This window comes from Canis lupus, chromosome 7, assembly GCF_048164855.1.
Source record: "Canis lupus baileyi chromosome 7, mCanLup2.hap1, whole genome shotgun sequence".
NCBI lineage: Eukaryota > Metazoa > Chordata > Mammalia > Carnivora > Canidae > Canis > Canis lupus.
In genome coordinates this window covers 23,309,915-23,330,931 of record NC_132844.1, presented here as the reverse complement: position 1 = coordinate 23,330,931, position 21,017 = coordinate 23,309,915, and the positions used below count along the sequence as shown (strand labels likewise).

At 38.8% G+C, this 21,017-nt stretch overlaps 1 protein-coding gene across 6 annotated transcripts in view; it reads right to left on the bottom strand.

The window, feature by feature from the left end:
• BACH2 (BTB domain and CNC homolog 2) overlaps positions 1–21,017 on the bottom strand; it is a 359,456-nt gene that overhangs the window by 147,707 nt on the left and 190,732 nt on the right. For 3 of the 6 annotated variants that reach the window (XM_072832052.1, XM_072832054.1, XM_072832053.1), the window contains exon 3: positions 6,285–6,433. The exons of the other annotated variants lie outside the window; for them this stretch is intronic. The gene's annotated coding sequence lies outside the window, so the exon portion shown is untranslated. The remainder of the gene's footprint in view (positions 1–6,284; positions 6,434–21,017) is intronic. 6 annotated transcript variants of the gene reach the window in all.

Sequence of the window (21,017 nt, the reverse complement as noted above, 5' to 3'; positions counted from 1 at the left end):
GTTGATTAGTATAATCTGAGGTGAGGAAAATAAGAAGCTAGGAAATCACTGTCCTAGAAAATGATATCTAAAGTCATCATACCTAAGGTCCACCAAATCTGTAGGACATAATCGGTCCAGGGTACTGCTTATTTGGAATTATTTGATTAATTGAAAAAAGTCTGGAAAAATACACCAAAGTATTTAACAGTCAGGTTTTATCTAGGTAGCTGGATTATAAAGAATTTATTTTCTTCTGATTCTGTTATTTTATAAATTATGTACAACAGGCATATTACTTTCACAATCAGGAAAAGTTACTTCTGTTTTGATGAAAGGAAACAATTAATTATTCTCTGATTCTGTTCTTCCTAGTAATTAAAAACACTTAATACATGGAACCCAGTCTAATAATCTGGCCTGGTGACAAGTCAGACATGAAATATAGGAAAAATCTACTAGAACCAACAGGCTACAGCTTTTAGTTAAGTTCTACAAGGACCCTAAGAATCCTGCTACACTCCAGACCTTTGCAAATACAGTTCTTCTTCATCATGGTTGAGGCACTCGCTAGTTGCAGCAAAGCTCCAGATGCCAGGGCCCTCAGAATGAACAATTTAATGGGGAAGAGGGGTTGGTGTCCTTGTAAGAATGTGGTGCCACCACTTGGTGTAAATCATGGCTCAGAGAGAGGTGTCACTTTGCTAATGAAAGGCACATCCAAAAGAAAGCATACCAATGATTTCTAAAAGCAACAGATTGGAAATTCTGTTAAACTCTGGAAATTCTGATAAACTATTTGTGCTACAACTGATAATCACTTGGTAAAGCAGCTTTATAATACGCATGGCTGAATTTATTTGGAGATTCACAGGGAATACCATTTGAAATTTTTGATTTACATATTAAAGTATATTACCATGCTGGTAAATATCATCCCTATCTATACCATCAGTGTATATGCAGAGAATGAAAATTATTTTGATGACGCCTTAAGCAGAACATAATTGTGAAACTGAAGACTACATTCTTTTAAAAAACACAACACAATTGGCTTCAAAACTATACCAATTGTTTTCCAATGACTATAGGAACTGAATATGTACGTTCATAAAATTATTTTCTATATTACTCTTAATATCATTAATACTACAACTTTTAAAGTGCTTCTAAACATAATAAACATAAGGAGAATATCTGAAATTAAGCTCTGGCATTGGAAAGGTAGTAAAAGTCAAAACCTGTACAGTTTTTCAAGAAGAAAAAAAATGGTATATTTCTCTTTTGTAAATCAACAGTTTAAGATTATTAATTAGGCATGAAAATAGGTATAATAAAACTTCAGTTAACTGGACTAATTGAGGACAAAAAGATTTTTGTTTGTTTCAATTTTCTGATTGACAGCTAGAAAATGCCTTTTGTTGAAAATACTTCCAAAGCAGTTTCTTTTCCTAATTTTAAAACATTTAACCATTCTCAATGATTCAGCAGGTCAGTGTCATTAGCTACAGATATCCTCCAGGGTATATTTTCCATCTTTACTAAACCAAAGCTATCTTGTTTTCTGAATCTCTATTTCTGAAAAAGGGAAGTGGGATGTGTGCGGTGGGTAGGGTGGGGTGTGCGGGAGGGGGTGAAGTGAGGGTGGGGAAGTGTGAAGGTTAGTTAATTCAGGGTTCTGGTTAGTTGGGTTCCAGGTAGCTAAGCCATCACTAAACATGAATTCAGTGTCTGATATGAGGTGATCTGATTCCTAGGAAACATAAGAGCCTACATGGGGAGCTCCTAAGGGTCTGTCTTTGTTGATATTCTCTACCTATGTCATTGCGTCTGGGTGACTAGGTTTGCTGGACTTCTCTGTGGAAAACCTGTGTCTAAAAAGTATGGTCTCTGAAGTCATGGGAATGAATTTATTTTTATTTGATTCTATATCCATTTCATTTCAACACAAGCTTAGGGTGCAGGTAGCCACATGTACATGTAGATGTCAAGGATGAATAAACAGTTGCTTTTCTCTTAGACTTGCTGCTCTAGATTTTCTTTTCTATAAAAATCTTTAATTCCAGTTTCTGATATCTTAGCAGCTGAAACCTTTATTTTGCCCTTTGTCCATCACCTAGAGAGTTTATTTCTAAGCAGGTTTGGAAAGTCTGGGTAAGAATGATAGGACTGATTTATACATATTGTACTTTAACACTGACAACTCTATTTTTTTATCATACCTTTTCCTTAAGCCAAATACATACATATACACGTGTATATGTATGTATACACATACACACACACACACACACACACACACATAAATAATCTTGATTATTCCCTGGTTACTCCTTCCTTAAGAAGGAAGTGGGATAAATTAGGACAGAGATTTCTGAGCTTTTTGGAACTATGGGTCCTTATGCCCTGCTCTTCAGGAACTACAAGCCCTGTTCAGACTCAAGGGCAGGTCCTGAAAGTAGTACAGGATGTTTGAAGAAAGCATGGCTACTGGGTCCCATGAGAATTTGCTGATCATTTGCCAAATCCAGTTTTCAAGAAACATAGAATAAAAAGCAAAATCTCCCCAAAATAGGGCCTGAAGAGACTAATCTAGTAAATTCAATCCTGCATATTCCTCACAGAACTGCAGGACTCACTAAATTGTTCTGTGATTTATGGGTACATTGACACCTAAGACTACTATGATTTGGTGATGAGGGGTAGATTATATTTCATTTGGAGTATGTAAAACAGGCATTATAATGATTTGAGGCCCTGTTGCAAGAGAATTGTTTGCTATTCATTTTCTCCTCTAGCTTTCCCTTTTTTCTAGGTTTCAATCTGTGGCTGCAATATAATCAAATCTATAATCCCTGGTTTGTGCCTCAATGTCCGCCTCTACTGAGGAAGACCTGTCACATACCACAGCTATGCACACGGTGCCATGATCCCGTACAGTATGGTACACTGTACTTGGACTCATTCATGAACACACAATTCAGATGAATTGAGCAGCCCCACCACAGGAGCACAGGTAGATACATACTCCCTCCATCACAGTGAGACAGCTTTCCTGTATGTGTCAGTGTCATTTGATAGAGTTGTTTATGACAAATTTCCCTGGTGGTTTCCTTCTTTCTTTCTCTCTCTTTTTTTTTTAATTTTAAGATTGTATCTATTTATTCATAAAAGACACACAGAGAGAGGCAGAGACATAGGCAGACGGAGAAGCGGGCTCCCTGTGGTAAGCCCAACATGGGACTTGATCCCAGGACCCCGGGATCACGGCCTGAACCAAAGGCAGATGCTCTGACTGAGCCACCCAGGTGCCACTCCCTGGTAGTTTCTGACAAATATCTCCTTGCCCTGAGAGGAAAGCAATCCCTAAGATTAAAGTATACATTCTGTAGATCCCTTACTCTTGCCCAAAGGGTGCCAGGGAATATATCAGGGCTGAGGGAGGTATGAAGGACATAGCCATCAATTCTTACTCCACCCTTACAAACTATAACAGTCCTGTCAAGCACTAGTTAGTTATTATTCTGCACAGTATTCTTGGAAGGAAAGTCAGCTCTGGTATTCAGTTCAAAACAAAAAAATCAATTATTTGTTCTGGGGTAAAATATATATAACATTTACCACTTTTAAGAGTACAATTCAGTAGCATCAAGTACATTCAGATTGTTTTACAACCATCACCACTATCCATCTTCAGAACTTTTTTATTTTCCCAAAGTGAAACTACCCATACACTAACTCTCCATTCCTCTCTATTCCCAAACCTTGGCATCCATCGTTCTATTTTCTGGTTATAAGCTTGATAACTCTAGATACCTCATGTAAGTGGGATCATATGATACTTGTCCTTTTGAATCTAGCTTATCACATTTAGTATCTTCAAAGTTCATCTATGTTGTAGCATGTGTCAGAACTACATTATCTTTATAGGGCCAAATAATATTCCATTGTATGTATATTCCACATTTTTCTTATCCATTCATCTGTTGATAGACATGTGGGTGGCTTCTACCACCTTTTGGCTATTATGAATAATGCTGTAGGAACATGGGTTTACAACCAGCTGTCAAGTCTTTGCTTTCAGTTCTTTTAGGTATATACCCAGAAGTGGAATTACTGGATCATATAGTAATTCCATGTTTACTCTTTTGAAGAACTGTCATACAGTTTGGTATTTAGATTTTTTTCTAATTAATGAACTTTATTTTTTTAATGCAGATTTAGGTTGAGAGCAAAATTGAGGAAAGAAGACAGGGTTCCCATACCCCTTGTCCCCACATATTTATGGTACTTTTACAGAGACACTCAGGCACTCAGTGACTTGGGTGCTTCACCCCAGGCTGGTGATCGAGGCAGGCTGTGCCAGGTCTGGCAGGAGCTCTCAGAGCTGAGTCACCTGAGGCAAGTGACTTGAGGTGTCAGAGCAGACTTCTTCCCTCCCCAGCCTGTAGTCATGAAACTGACTGACATCAAAGGTCATCCTGCAGGAAAACCTGATGTGTAAACATGGACACTCACAGATGCTAAAGCAGGAAGGAGATCAAGGAACATTTAATCCAACCTACTTCTTTTCCATATCATGGTGAAGATGCTTTGTACACTGAAAACCTCGCTTCCAAGAATGCTGTGCAGAATAACTCATTAGTGCTTGACAGGGATGTTATAGTTTGTGAGGGTGGAGTAAGAATACATAATTACATCACTCACAACTCTATCAGCCCTCTTACCAGCCCCGCTACCCCGTGGACAGCACCTAGAAGACAGCTCTGGATTAATTCCTTATAGAACTCTTTCATCAGCTATCACTTTTTTTTTTTTTTTGCCTTGTTTATCTGATTCTGCGATTTTCATTTTAAACACACACACTTAAATCTATCTCCAGGATTTTTGGCTCTGCCAATGGGTAGGCAATAGATAAGCTCCTTCATTACGTCTGCTTTGGTAGTGCTTTATTAACAGTGATTATTCTCAATTTCTGTGATTTCTAATAAAAGAACTGTAAGTCCTAAGTGCTATCCTGAACGAACATTTACCATACCAAGTAAAATGTTATAAATCACAATGCTTATCCACAGATTTAAATGCCCAGAAATTTCTCATACATTTCCTGGACAGCATCACTCATACTATTTTTATACTCCCATCGACTCAATGAAACAAAAGAAAAATGTTTAAAATTCTTACAATGAAAGCTAGGAATATACAAAATGCATATATATTCACAGGCACATATGTACATTTGCATGTATGCTCACATATATCCAAATGCACATTTGTTGAGCCAAAATCTTCTACTTTTTCCCATTAACATGGAATAAATTGTTCTTGTCCTCAGTGGAGAGGTGATTGGCTTATTCAAAGCTAACACTGATCCTCAAAATACTGATCCTTAAAATGCTGATCCTCAAAATATGTCAGTCTTGAGAACTTAAAATCCCAGAGAAACCTGGCTTGATGATAAGGACTATTTATTAGAGATGCGCCTCCCTTCCCACATGTGTTTTGTAAATCATTTCCCATTTAAGTGTATGAGAGGAAAGATAATACCATGATGATTCACTTTAAAAAGCAGCAATATATTTCTCAACCCAGGGGAAGAAAAGATTTTCCCTTCTGAGTGTCTAAGAACTTGATGAACATGCCCACAAACGGACTGCCACTGTCATTTTTGCCGGATACGGAGCAGTTAAGTCACCCTTGTTGAAAACCAAGGGCAAAGAATGACTGATACTATTGACTCTAAAGCTGGCACAGAATAACGGCATCTACTTGGTTGTACTTTCAAATGTGATGGGGCCGAGAGGACCTTAAAACTCTCTTTTCTTGAGAGATGAGTCAATATATTCAGCAAGGCACTAAGTATCTGAATTAAGTGGTGTGTAATACCGAATATTTAATACTTTTTTCTCCCTTTATCGTTCATCCTTTCGGTTACACTTGAATTAAAGCAGTGATTCTCAAAGTGGGGTCCCTGGACCACCTGCCTCAGCATCACCTGGAAACTTGTCAGCACAGCAACTTCCCAGCCCGCCCCAGGTCTCCTGAATCAGAAATTCTGGGCATGAGGCCCAGCAAGCTATACTTTAAAGAACACTTCAGGTGATTCTGATGCAAGTCCAAGAGCCAGTGAATTAAGGAGACACCGCTATGCAGATTTGAATCCCTGCTCCCTTTCTCAATTGTAATTTTCAAGAAACTTTGTTAAAAGAAAAGTAACCCATGCGGGTTTAGGCTACCTGCTGTTATCACCTAGAAAATTCTTACCATTGTTTGGTTTGAGGGAAGAAACCTCAGTCAAAACTTACATGTAATTCTTCCAGGCTCTGTGCTGGCTTCGAGGCTTAGGATGCGGGGAACTGGGCGAAGGGAGAGATGAGAAGGCTACAGCAATCCATTCAGACATGGACACCAAAGCTTTGCAGGGCAACTTTGTGACAGGTCAGTGAGTGTCCACCTGAATGGGACAGAAGAGCTGTCCATTAGCAGGGTAAACCTCGGACATCAGCCTTTCTCCCTCCCTCCTGCTATCCTGTGACACTGTCTCCCTTGTGTTTATAACTTCTAACTTACTGTGCCTCTGTCTGTCTCTTGACTGGTCCACATAAACAGAATATGATAAGATATCCCAAGGGATCAATGCCAGGGCTCAACCCACAGGGAAGCCCTATGCCATGAGTATATCCTGTAGGTGAGCATCCCTCACTGGTTGCTCTTTTTAACCCAAAAGCGGTTTGGAGATGGATCAATGTCCAATCTCATGAAGGTTTTCCTTTCAACAAACCAGAGCACCCAGATTTAAAAGACACATGTTAAAAAAAAAAAAAAAAAGACACAGGTAACTGCAGTGACAGGAAGACACAGGAAGCAAATGACAAGTTCAGGAATTCTGACTGAAATGAGGTGATTCTCTGAGGCCTTAAACACGTTGATTTTTAACACTTTTTTTCTCATGATAAATTGATACATGCTTACTGTAGAACATTTGGAAAATATGGAAAAGCATAAAGAACAATATACCAAGAAACAAACTTAACTGTTGGGAACAAAACAGAGGGGAGGTGAGGTGGATGGGGGGACGCGTGAAATAGGTAATGAGAATGAAGGAGCGCACTTGTGTGATGAGCACCAGGTGATGTATGGAAATGTTGAATCACTACATTGTACACCTGAAACTAAGATAACACTGTATGTTAACTAACTGGAATTAAAATAAAATAAACAAGAAAAAGGAAAGATCAACTATAGCCTTGGCACTGATAAATCACTAATGTTACCTTGTTGTATAGTTCTACAACCCCATAACTGAAACTCCTGAGCTTCAGGGTATGTTTCAGAATTCAGAATTGTTTGGATTTTAAAACTATTTATTGGTGCAACTACCATTTATCACATAATACTCCATTAGGGTCTAGAGCAGCACGTATTTCATAACATTTCTGTAGCAAAACAGATGTATATTCTTATTAAATTGGATTAAAATGGAATCTCACATTAGTTCAGAGCAGGTATTTCTATCAAAGAAATTACCAAAAACCCTTTTGAACTTGGAATGCTTTTGGATTCAAAATTAAGAATAAAAGATTGTGGACCATTATTCTTTTCAGATACACAAAAATACTCAGAGTTTTGTTTCTACTTTTCATTTAATGTTATATGAATGTGAGAATTTACCAAAGTTATTAAAAACACTTCAAAAACATGCTTTTCAATGTCTATGTAATATTATATTCCATGGAAAGGGGTTTTATTTAATGATTTCATTTAGGGAATTACATTTTTTTGGTTGTTGTTAATGCAAATAACACTTTGAGAGATGTATCTGAATATCAGATTGTCTGAATTTCTGAATACTATATTTTAGGTAGATTCTAGAAAAAGAATTATTGGGTCAACTGATGTGAACTTTAAGGGTCTTGATGATTTCCCAGAAAAGCTATACCAATTTACACTCCTAACACAGCATGAGTGCCTGGTTAATTTGTTTAATTACCCACATTATCATAGGCACAGAAAAAATGCACTTGCATCTCATACATCTTAACAAAGCTCTAATCAATGATAATCATACTTAGGAGATTTTATTTTTGTTTTTCTTACACAGAAGATAGTGAATAGCGTACTATCTTTCACACAACAAGAGAGAAATGGGATTACTGTTGAGTTTGCCATCAAATGGAACCTCATTAGACCAGACTGAGTCAGATCTGGGCAATGGAGGAGGTGTCACTTGTCCATGGGGTCTTAACTTGGCAAAAGTTATGGGGGTGGGTTTGGAAATAATTCACACATCATCCTGAGAAGACAAACACTCTGATGCTAATTATTTGTAGGCTGATAAATTCTGCTTCTAGGCTACGGAGGACTTTTTTCCCTTCCTTTTGGCGTTTTTGTGTTTCTTGGACATTTTGCTGCTACTCACCATGGCCATCAGAGAGCAGAAAGAGATGTGAAGACAAAATCAAGTCAGACAAGCTAATAATAGTGGATAGCTCTTATGAGCGCTTACCATGTGTCAACTCTGGTGCTGGGCAGGTTGTGTGCATTATCTCACTTAATGCTGAGTGCACTGGTATAAAAACCGGTAGCTACAAAGTTTAAAAGCAAGTGCTCACTCATCAATCACCCTTCCTCCCTAATAAGTTTGGGAGGAATCAGAAGTTTGGAATTTCAAAGGGCTAATCAAGCCTACTGTCTTATTACATGACTTCACGTCTAGCTATAAAAACTTCACCCTCTATGCTTTTTTTGATCAGCACCCTCTACAGCAGCATCTGCCACAAAAGCAGGGGAAATGACAAAATCCAAGAAAACTCTAGATATTAATAAACACTTTGAAGGTCTTATATGTACAGGAGGGAGGCCACATCTCTTAGAGTACAGCAGAGAGTTGGGAGTCTGCTGTGTAACACAAAATAGGGTACATGTAGAGAAGACACGGATACACACATAATACATACTTCTTCAAAAAACAAACACCAAACACATTCTTCCCAGATAGGACTACAAATTGGTAATGATAAAGTCAGGACCCACAATCTCAAGTTCCTTTTCATTTATAGCTTTGTCTAATGATTTTTCTCTTTTCCCTTTACATGTATTAAACCTTACAGGATAATTGGTGTAGAGAATGCCACCACTTTCATATGCTAATAAAATAAAACTGAAGAGATACTTCTTTGTCATATAGAATGAAATAACATCACTCTTTTCCTTATCTACAAACTCAATTTCTCTATAGTAGAATATAGTATATATTATAAAATGGTTGAGATTCAGAGAGAGAGAGAGGGGGAGAGGGAGAAAGAAAGAAACACATGCAAAAAATTCCACTTTATTTTGGGAGTGGGTTGAGTTGATCTTCCCAATAATCTTATCTTAGTAAGGGATGTTTCTATCAAAATTATCAAAAGACCAAAAGACAAAAGATATATCAAGAAGTGAATCATTTCCTTCACTGTGGCTTCTCTTTATAATTTAAATAACATTCTCCTGACAGTTAGATGTCAAGTGAGTAGAATGGCTCCTACAGGATTTTTCTTTGCCACAATCATATATGTGGTTAATTTTCTAAATATACTAGAACTATAGGGTGTGAAAAAATAAAGCAGTAATAGAGGAAATAACCCCTCAAAGAACATACTTTGTTTTTTCCAAAATGCCTAATTGCTTGGGGGAAAATACAAAAAATAAAATAAGCCACCTACTAATAACAGAAATGATTACCAGAAGCTCTTTATATACTCAAACTGCACAACTAACATTTCTAAAGCTAATTACAAATTTGGATTCTCTCATTTTAAAAATACACTTCGAAGCAGCCCACTTCTGTTTTAATGCTGAACCAAAGTCTGTGCAATTGGCACATTATCAAAGTAAAAAAAAATGCGTTGCTTGAACAAAGTTACCACTTTCAATGTCACTAAATCTTGAACTGCAAAATACCACAAGCTAAAAACTAGTAATACCATGTGGTTATGTTATCTTACATTTACAAAGGAGTTTATAGTTTCCCAAGCCCTAAGAGACTGAGATCCCTGTTACCATAGCAGCTTTGTTATCTTGGGAAGGTCATTTGCTACTTCTTAACCTAACACCTTTCACAGGTTCTTGGGGGGATTAAATGAGAATGCATACAAAAGGGCTTTTGTAAACTACAGGACATATGTAAAATGTGGGGTATCATTTTTTTTTTTTTTTTACTAGCAACTCTGTGAGGCATAAAGATATTAATTCCCATTTCATAGTTAAGGAAACTGACAACAGGAAGATGTACCAAAGGAAAAAAAAGTACCAAGTTAGGAGATTCGAGTTTTATCTCTAAATTGGCCACAAACTAGTTAGGTGACTCTGTGACTTGTTTTTCAGTAAAATGAATGGATAGGATGAGATGATTTTAAGGTCTTCTTGAAGCCAATGGTTCTGTGATCTGGGACGTGGCCATGGTGGTGATAAGGCAACTCTTAGAAAAACTCTGGGAGCAGTCCCTCCTGGAGGCTAAGTGCTGCGCCTATTAATCTAAGGCCTCCAGTGCTGGGGTGGAGAGTTCTTGAGCAGTCTGCTAGCTCCAGGGATGGGACTGGCATTAGCTAACATGTTTTGCTGGGTTAAGGGGAGGTGAATGGCCAAGGCCTCTGGGCCACAGGAAGTAGGTACTGGAGGGGCTTGAAATAGCCAACTCTATTAACTGGTACAGATATTTCACATACTAACTAGTGTAGTCAAATGAGTACATCACTGTAATGTCAGTTTGCTAACAGCCCCGCTGTTGTTTGGCTTTCAGTTTCAAAGAGATAGCCACTTCATGGGCCACCGACCTTTCTTGACTGAATTCTTACAGTGTTGGGGAGAGAGATGTAAAAACTCTACTTTTTAGGGCAGCCCGGATGGCTCAGCGGTTTGGCGCCGCCTTCCGCCCAAGGTGTGACCCTGGAGACCTGGGATCGAGTCCCACGTCGGGCTCCCTGCATGGAGCCTGCTTCTCCCTCTGCCTGTGTCTCTGCCTCTCTCTCTGTGTGTCTCTATGAATAAATAAATAAAATCCTTTTTAAAAAAAGTCTACTTTTTAAATTATGAGTGCACATTATGGTCACATGGGAAATTCACTTTAAAAAAATTGGAGCCGCCAATTTAGGCCTCTACTAATGATATTCTATCAGCACTAACACAACTCTCTGTGATGATGAAAATTTTCAGTACGTATGCTGTCCAATATGGCAGCCACCAGCTACATAGGATTATTGAGTATTTAATGCTCAATAAGTGCTACTGGGCAACTGAGGGACTGAATTTTAATTTTAATGTATTTAAATTCAATTTAAATAGCCACACGTGGTTAGTGGTTACCTGATTGGATAGTGCAGCCCTAGATGCCTTACATACTAGTTTTTTGGGACATATTTCAGACTCCAGAAGCCCACTGGACAACACCCATTCAGGAAGTTTTTACTGAGCTTTCCCTGGGTCCTGGGCACCATTTAAGTGTCTTAAAACAATGGTGAATGAGAGCTATGGACACTTCCTGCCCTCATGGTGTTTCTCAGCTAGACTGATTTCCGAAGACCTCACAAAACCTTGAAGTGGTTCACAGGACTGTGCTTAGGAAAAGGTGGGTGAGTAGATATGGTAATGCTACACTAAGCATGAAAGCACAGCTTTTTCATTTCTTCATATTTACTGTTAGAGAAGCTGGGGGAAAGTTTAAAAAGAGATATCTGAATGATTACTGTTCCTTCCCTTATAAGTAAAGTAACATATCCCAGGTATGGGAAATTATCTGTAAGTAATTCCCTCTTGCACAAACATAAATTTATTTAAAAGAAAAAGTCAAGGAGACCTGTATTCTTAAGCCTAAGAGAAACTAAGTGGTATTTAATTACAGCAACAATCATAAAAGCATAAGTGGATCTCAAGCTGCATGCAGTGGGCAAGGGAACATTTATACCAATTAGCAGCGAAATGATCGGGTTTTCTAGAAGGTACCTCTTGTATAAGTGAAGCTGATTGCATCTTTGTCTCTACAATTCAACTCTTAGCTAAGATTTTCTTAGTGGTTTTAATGGGATGTGATGAACAAAACCGTATTTGCTTTTTGCTAGGAAACTATAGATGGAGGTACTTTTATCTACACCACAAATATAATACAACATAATTTCTAAGAAAGTGGTTTGGTTTATTGCTTTTCCAGCTTCCAATAATGTTTTCCCTATCCTGTCGTCAATTCTTTCCTATGCTTCCCACCTTACTGAAACCACTGTATCTATTAGAATGTTACAAGGAAAATAAAACAAAATATTTAGAATTGGTTTATGTTCTTGTTTGAACCCGAATCCAGGTTTGCCTAAATTTAAAAGGACAGGGACATCTTGCTCTGGGATACAATAATTTTTTTTAAAGATTCCACTTATTTATTCATGAGAGAGAGAGAGAGAGAGAGAGAGGCAGAGACACAGGCAGAGGGAGAAGCAGGTTCCACGCAGAGAGCCTGACGTGGGACTCGATCCTGAGACCCCAGGATCATGCCCTAGGCTGAAGGTGGCGTTAAACCGCTGAGGCACCCGGGCTGTCCTGGGATACAATATTTTTAAGTTCTTTTCACTGTATTTTAACTTGAGGCAAAATATTCAAATGGTTTTGCTTAGTATCCCAGCAGGGCTGTACCTGGCTGGTACCATCGAGCCAACCTGACCTCCTAGTCTTAAAATGCCACTCTGGTCCCCTGCCCAAATTTGGACTACTGATTTTGGGAGCTGATAAATGACTCTTACACATCTATAGACACACAGGCATGTTCCCATCACTTTTTCTCTCTGGATTGAGTAGAAAAATAAATTACAGTGGTCAGAAAACAAGAGTTCAAAACTTAGACTGAATGCAATTTGTACTTTTGGAACTATCACCTGTAGAAAAGGTCAAATCTCAAATGTTCCACTGTCCCATGCTATATAAAATTTACTAAAAATTTGGTGACAGCTTTAGCAATAAACATGTAAACTGAGAGTGGCCCTGGTGTCCTTATTCATATTCAGAAACACTAAATGGAGTCGTCACACATCATTTTATGGCCAGAAGGGCTTTAAAAAGAAAGGGGTTAATTTTTTGGAAACTACAGAGATGAATTTTTAAAAACTTTACATTTCAAGCAATTTAAATAGTCACTTGTATAAGGCAAAAGACCTTTGAATCATAGATCTTGTGGCTTTTGTGTTTTGCTCTACTGGCATGGGAAGGTAATGCAAGGAAATGTGCTTTCTTTCTTTTCTTTTCTTTTCTCTTTTTTTTTTTTTTTTTTTTGCTACAACACAGAAAGACGCAGCCATTTCAGACAGGATGGAGAAAATTAAGATGAAAATGTCTCTGAAAGTTTCCACTTACACATATCAGGTGCTGGGACGAAGTTATTCTGGTTGGGGAATATAGCTAGAAAATTCACTTTGTTGATATTCAAGATGTTTGCGTTCCCAAAATATGGTAGGTTTGTCCAGATTTCTACCTCTATTATAAGAGGATAGTGCTATTTTAGAACTATTTGCCATTGACAATTCAGAAAAGAAAAACCCAAAAAGAAATAAGTGTTGAAAATACACACCTGAAATAATTTTGGGGTCTGTAGGCTTTATATCTTAAAAAATACTGGCCTGTATTTACATACCATACTAAGTTCTATTTGCTGAAAACTTCTGTGTACTGGGAACTATCGTAGGAATTTTACAGGTATTATTAACTCGTCTGCTGGATGGGAGAACTATGGCTCACAGAGGATAAATGTCTTGGCTAAGGTCACAATGATGGAGAGGGGGTGACATGCAATCCGAATCTGTCTCCACCTGACTCTCAAGGCTATTCCTTTCCTGTGTAGCACTACCAGCCACTATAATTTGGGGAGATGACATCCCTCTTCCCAAAGGAAACATGATCAATTTTCCATGTGCTACCGGTAAAATGTCAAACCTGATGAAGCTTCAGGTCCTACAGTAATCTGATTATGTGTAGAAAAAGAATTAATTAACTTGTTAGTCCTAAAATGGTTATATTTCACACATTAGAATTAAATTAGAATTAATAAGACTTAAATACTTTTTTCTATTGCAGTTTCTTTAAATAAAAGTACTACCGTGTAGCTTATTAAGAAATGACCTAGATCATTTTCTAAAGGTGATTTAAAGCACAGGATACCTGTCCTTAGTCATGGGACATGGCAGTGAAAATGCTGCATGAGGAATCTCACTCTGGGTCTCAATCTCAGAAGAGCATCACCATTCCCGGCAATCAATGCCCAAGCAGAAAATGCCCAGAGCAGGGTCTGATGTACCATTTAGGGCTCAAGTACCATATTTTCTATCCCTATGTCAAAGATCATCCATGAAATCACACAATGACTAAGTTCATCTGCAAGAAATGCTGTGGGTAAGCCCAGTGGGTTTGCTTGCCAACGTAGTGAATGGCAGTTTCTTGAGAACTTGGATGGGCCAATAGTGCCTTGACTTTTCCTAGGTTCCATGCTTGGTCTGATCTATCTGCCTCCTTCCCCTAATCTGAGAACTTCAGCTCTGTCCACGCTCATTTACCAGCCAGAAAAACCTGGAAAGTCCTATCCCCCTGGGGAGCTTCAAATGCCTGCTGGCCTCAACTGTCAATTGCAGGTGCCCCTTGACTTCCAAGCTGCACAAGTGTGGGTGCCAAGTGGGGCTCACACAAAGCAAGGTGCTGCTGGGCTGTCCCCAAGTGAGGCTGGCGAGGTCCACACAGAGCTCACTGCAGGTGTGACGGCTGCAACAATTTTGGCCAGGACCCTGAAGACAGGTGAGCCATATGTTGTTCAAAAAGGGTGTGATAAACCATTCAAGGAAAAGGCAATACCACTGACCTACAGCTAAAAAACTAAGAGTTATCTTAGATTTCTTAGCCTTTCCTCTCTCCCTCTCCCTTCTAAACATCTAACCCGTCGGCAAGTGCTGCCGATTCTACCTTCAACTTATATTTCCAATCAGTCTACCCTTCTCCATCTCTACTCCTGTCACCATTATTTCTCACTGGGTCCACTGCTATTGTCATGGTAACTGGCCTCTCTGTTTTCAATTCCCTCTTGGCATCGAAAGTCCCCAGGATCACAGAAGGCTGGGTGATTTGCGAGGAGGACTCACGAGACAGCATGTAGTTGCACCTACGCTTTGATTTATTAGAGCCAGATCTCATCTGATTCCAGCTCAAAACCTGATTGGGGACTCTGGCCACACACCTGCCCTCACCCTCCCCTCCAGCTGCCACCTGCACCCTCAGAAGCCTCTTCTTCCCCTAACAGGCTCTGCTTCCTGCTGCTTTTTCCTCACTTGACAAACTCAGCTCCTCTCCCTGGATCTACAGTCTCTATGCTCCTGCCACCATCTGCCTTATATAAATATCAATTGTACTTTATCTTGCTGTGGTCATACACCCTGCAGTGAATTGGGGGCTGTGGCTCTGAATCCCACGGTACCCATAACCACACGGCACTATCAGAGCCAACTCCAGTCCTGCTGCGGTGTAGGCACTGCACCCAGCCTGACACCCACCGCCAGGCTCCTCACCCCAGCCCTCTGTCTTGAGCCACCTCAATCCTCTCTCCTCATTTCCCCTTTCTAAGCTTACGGATGATTCTCTGCAGGCTGAGGAAAAGAAAAAATACGGAGCAGAGGAGAGTGCAAATCAGAAGTGGCAAAAGCTGCTGTGTGTACACACAGGGGACTGCGGCTGTCCAGATGGATCTGATACTGTTCTGCAGACCTATTTTTGTTTTCTGTTTTTGTTTTTTGTTTTCATAAAGCATGGATTGGTAGAGCTGAAAGGACCTTGGAGATCATGGCGTTCAATCATCCTCCTTTTACTGATGAGGAAACTGTGGTGTAAGAAGAGGATGAGAAGGAGAAAGAATTTATTGAAGGCTCATCATCTACTTTGGATACACGTCCCAGGTCCCACAGCCAGTGAGTAGGTGACAGAGTTGGGGCTACAGAGTGCTTAAGGGAGCATTTTCATCCCACATACACTTTGCCTATTACTTATTCATATCAATACAGAGGAAAGGGCATATATTTAACACATAAAGATACTTGGAATTCCCATCTCAAAAGGTAAATGATTTCCCCCTCTGTATTATCCAATGCATATTTTCATAGCATCAATGCATATTTCAAAACATAAAACATAAAAGTCACATTTTGACATCTTTAAGTGAACAGTTCAGTGGAATTAAGTACATTAATTTTGCTGGGCAACCATCACCATGACTCATCCAATACATTTTTTTAAAAAGATTTATTTATTTATTTATTTATTTATTTATTTATTTATTTATTGGGGGGGGGGCAGAGACACAGGCAGAGGGAGAAGTAGGCTCCATGCAGGAAGCCCGATGTGGGACTCGATCCCGAGTCTCCAGGATCACACCCGGGCTGCAGACGGCGCTAAACTGCTGCGCCACCGGGGCTGCCCCATCCAGTACATTTTTAAGAGTATTTTCTGGGGGCCTGGGTGGCTTAGTTGGCTAAGTGTCCGACTCTTGATCTCAGTTCAGGCTTGATCTCAGGGTTGTGAGTTCAAGCCCCGAGGTGGTCTCCACATTGGGTGTGGAGCCTACTTAAAAAAAAAAAAATTCTGAAGAGTAAATTCGAAATGCAATTTAAGAGTGCTCCTCCCCAAAGAAAAGACAGGAAAACACAGGTAGAAAATAAACTTTGGGGGTTACATTTCATCTAACAAAACCTTTCAGATATACTTCTCTCTGTGTCATATTCTCCATTATCCTCCCAGTCTTGAAACCAGAACTCTGAGAACGCTGGTTGCCAGGTGAAAAGGTAGCTTTTGTTGTTTCTCGAGGTTCTATACTAGTTGTATCTGCTTACAAAAATGTTGTGCAACCCAGGAAATCACAGCCTTCCATGCTTCCTCCATAAAAGGACAAGTAAAACAATATTTCTTGGAAAGATAGGCATTTACCAACGTGCTACATCTAGATGGAGCTGTCTCTGCCGCTCCAGTCTGTTTCTCAGCAGGGTTTAAAAGTGTTGGCACAGAGCACAAAGAACGTCCCTCAGCTATTCAGCATTTAGTTCAACTCCACAATATATTTAGCAAGATTTCTCTCTCTTTTTTTTTTTCCCTCCCTTCTTGGTTTAATGACCTCAAATGTACCAACATCCTGTCTTACCTAATCTCCTAACAAGTTCTATCAAATGCCAGGACAGAATCAGACAGCACTGTAGGCAGTGAGATCATTCACTAAGAATTCATTTTTATTCCAAAAATTAGGAGTGCCAGACCATTTAACACAATCTATCACACAGCCAGAAAATTAGCTTGGCACTTTAAGAGAAACATCTAAACTAATTTTTTTAAAACCTCCTCCTGTCATAGGTCCTTTCACAAACCAATGACTTTTTCTCCCCAGAAAAAGATGCACATACAGAACATATTTCCACATTCTGGGAGGGGTTCAAGGCATCCCCTATGAATCCACAGACCCTAGGTTAAAATCCTCTGCTATAAATGAACTCCAAAAGAGTTCACTTTGTCTACAGACCTCTGTACTGGGTCCCTAGAGCATCCCAGGGTGACCTTCTTTGGTACCACTTTAGCCTCTAGGTGAAAGTGGCTTTTCTTGTGTTGGCTTCAGGAACAGTCCCACCTGGCTTCTGGTCAAAATCACATTAGCAGGGCTACATCTCTCACCAAGTCATCTGGCTGCTCTGGGAACACTCATTTCTCTCACTGGTCTATGACAAGCTTGTTCTACCCTCATGTTCCTGAGTTCTGCTCTTTATTTTGCTGTCATAGATCTTGCTGTCCCTTCTCTCCCTGTCACTTTCTTTGCGATGGCGCTCTTCTAATTAAAAAAATGAGACCTGATTTTTTTTCTTTACCATTAAAGTAACAATCTCCATTTTGTCTTTAATTCCTTTGCTTTTTCTCCAAAAGCATCCTTCAGCCTTTCATCCCTTTGAACCCTGGGAATAATCTGCTCAGAATGCTCAGTAGCAGTCCCTGTGCTCTTTGTTCAGCCAGGGACAGAATTTCTCCGTCAGGAGCAGTGAGTGTAGTGCAGGAGGAGGAGAGTAAGCCTAAAGTCAGACAGACCCGAGTCCAATCCCATCTTGCTGACCGACTTTGGCCACTAATTTAAATAAAGGCTCAATTTTCCCAACATAAAATAATAGGGATGATAAGAACCAACTTGCAAGGCTTTTTTGTTTTTTAAAAAAAGAATGACTGAATGAGCTGGTACAGACACAGTTCCTGAGACACAGAAGGTACCTGAGAAATGGTGGTTTGCATTCCTCTTCCCAACTCTTCATTTACAGGGTTCAGCATACATTCTGCATTTTAGAAGCAACCACTGTGACTTCTTATTAGTTAGCTGGGACCACATACTCTTGGAGTCTTAAGTATCTTTTTAATAGGCTTATTGAAACATAATTCATATACCATAAAATTCACAATTTTAAAGTATACAACTCAATGACAGTACATTTATGGAGTTGTGCAACCATCACTACTGTCTAATTTCAGTACCTTTCATCACCCCAAAAAGAAATCCCATCCCTATTAGTGGCTATTCTTCACTTTCTCCTCCCCTCAAGCCCTTGGCAACCACTTACCTACTTTCTATCTCTTTGGATTTGCTTATTCTGCACATTTCATGTAAACAGAATCAGATACTATGTGGCTTTTTTTTACCTGGCTTCCTTCACTTAGTGCAGTGTTTTCAGAGTTCATCCATGTTGTAGTATGTATCAATATTTCCTTTTTATGGCTGGATAATCATTGTATGTATATATTATATTCTGTTTATCCGTTTATCAGTTAGTGGACTTTTTTTTTTCCATTTTGGGCTGAGTAATGCTGGTATGAGCATTTAACTAAAGTTAAATATATGTAGACATATGTTTTCAATTCTCTTGGATATATACCTGGCAGAGGAATTACTGTGTGATGACTGATTTTATGGATCAATTTATCCAGGCAATGGTACCCAGATATTAAGTCAAACATATTTTAATATTGCCGTGATGGTATTTTTAGATGCAGTTAATATTTAAATCACTAGATTTGAGTAAAGCAGATCATCTTCTATAATGTGGGTGGGCTTTATCTAACCAGTTGAAGCCCTGAATGAAAAAACCTGATCTCCTCGAAGGAGAGGGAATTCTGGCTGCCTTTAGACTTGCTCAGCATCATTAGCTCTTCCCTAGGTCCTTAGCCTCCCAGTCTACCTGTAGACTTTGGACTTTCCAGTCACCCCAATTATGAGACAATTCTTTAAAATAAATCTCTTATATACATACATCCTATTGATTCTACTTCTCTGGAGAACCCTGACCAATACATTGGGTCATGTGGTAACTTTATATTAAACATTTTGAGGAATTGCCAAACTGTTTTTCAAAACGGCTGTACCGTGTTCCAACCCCACTAGCAACGCACTATGGTTTGGATATCTCCACATTCTCACCAACACTTATTACTATCTTTCTGTCTTTAGCCAGCCTAGTGGGGGTAAAGTGGCATCTCATTGTGGTTTTGATTACCATTTCCATAGTGACTAATGGTGTTGAGCATCTTTTCATGCACATGTTGGCTCTTCACACGTGTTTGTTGGAGAGAAATGCCTATTTTAACGCTTTGCCCATTATTTAATTGGGTCATTTTTTTTTTTGACTGTTGCATTGTAGAATTCTTTATATATTCTGATACCAACCATTGACCCAATATACAATTTGCAAATATCTTCTCCCATTCTGATTATTTTTTCATTATCTTAATGGTTTCCTTTGAAACATAGCAGTTTTTAATTTTCTTAAGTTCCATTTATCTATTTTTTCTTTTGTCTTTTATGCTTTTGGTGTCACATCTAAAAAAAAAAATTGCCAAATCCAAGATCACAAAGGTTTATTCCTGTTTTCTTCTAAGAGTTTTACATTTAAGTTTGCATTTAGTAAGAGCTCTTACATTTAGTTTTATGATCTATTTAGAGTAAATTTTTGTATACACATACAGTAATTTTTGTATGTGCATAAGTATATACTTTAAGGTAGGGGTCTAATTTCATTGTTTTGCATGTGAATATCCAGTTGTCCCAGCACCATTTGTTGAAAAGACTATTATTTCCCTATCAAATATTCCTGGAACTCTTATTGAAAAACTTTAACACAAACATAAGGATTTCTTTTTCTTTCCTTTTCTTTCTTTCTTTCTTTCTTTCTTTCTTTCTTTCTTTCTTTCTTTCTTTCTTTCTTTCTTTTCATTTATTTGACAGGAAGAGATGGAGGGAGGGAGAGAGAGAGAGTGAGAGAGAGAAACAAGCAGGGGGATCAGTAGGCAGAGGGAGAAGCAGACTCCTTGCTGAGCAGGACCCTGGGATTTTGATCTGAGCCGAAGACAGATGCTTAACTGACTGAGCCACCCAGGCACCCCATGAGGATTTATTTCTGGACTCTTTTAATTCTATTCCATTGTCCTATGAACACTGTCTTGATTAGTATAACTTTGTAGGATGTTTTGAAATCAGAAAGGAAGTTCTCCAACTTTGTTCTTTTTCAAGATTGTTTCAGCTATTTTGGCTCCCTTGCATTTCCGTATGAATTTTTAAATCAGCCTGTCAATTTCTCCAAAAAAAGCTAGCTGGGATTTTGATAGAGATTGCATTGAATATGCATGTTGATCAGTTTGGTAGTATTGCCATCTTAACAAAACTAAGTCTTTTGATCTATGAACATCGGATGTTTTTCCATTTATTTTAATTTCTTTCTGTAGTCTTCCATAGTTTTGTGTATAAGTTTTACACTTCTTTTGTTAAACTTATTTCTGAGTATTTTATTCTTTCTGGTGTAATTGTAAATGGAGTTGTTTTCTTAATTTCATTTTCAGAGTCTTGATTTTTGAATATTGACCTTGTATCCTGCAACCATGGCTGAACTTGTTTGTTAGCTCTCTTTTCCTCTTTTTGTCTTAAAGCTGGAGTCTTAAATATTTTTAAGTATTCCAAAGGACAGGTAGATCCCAGCACA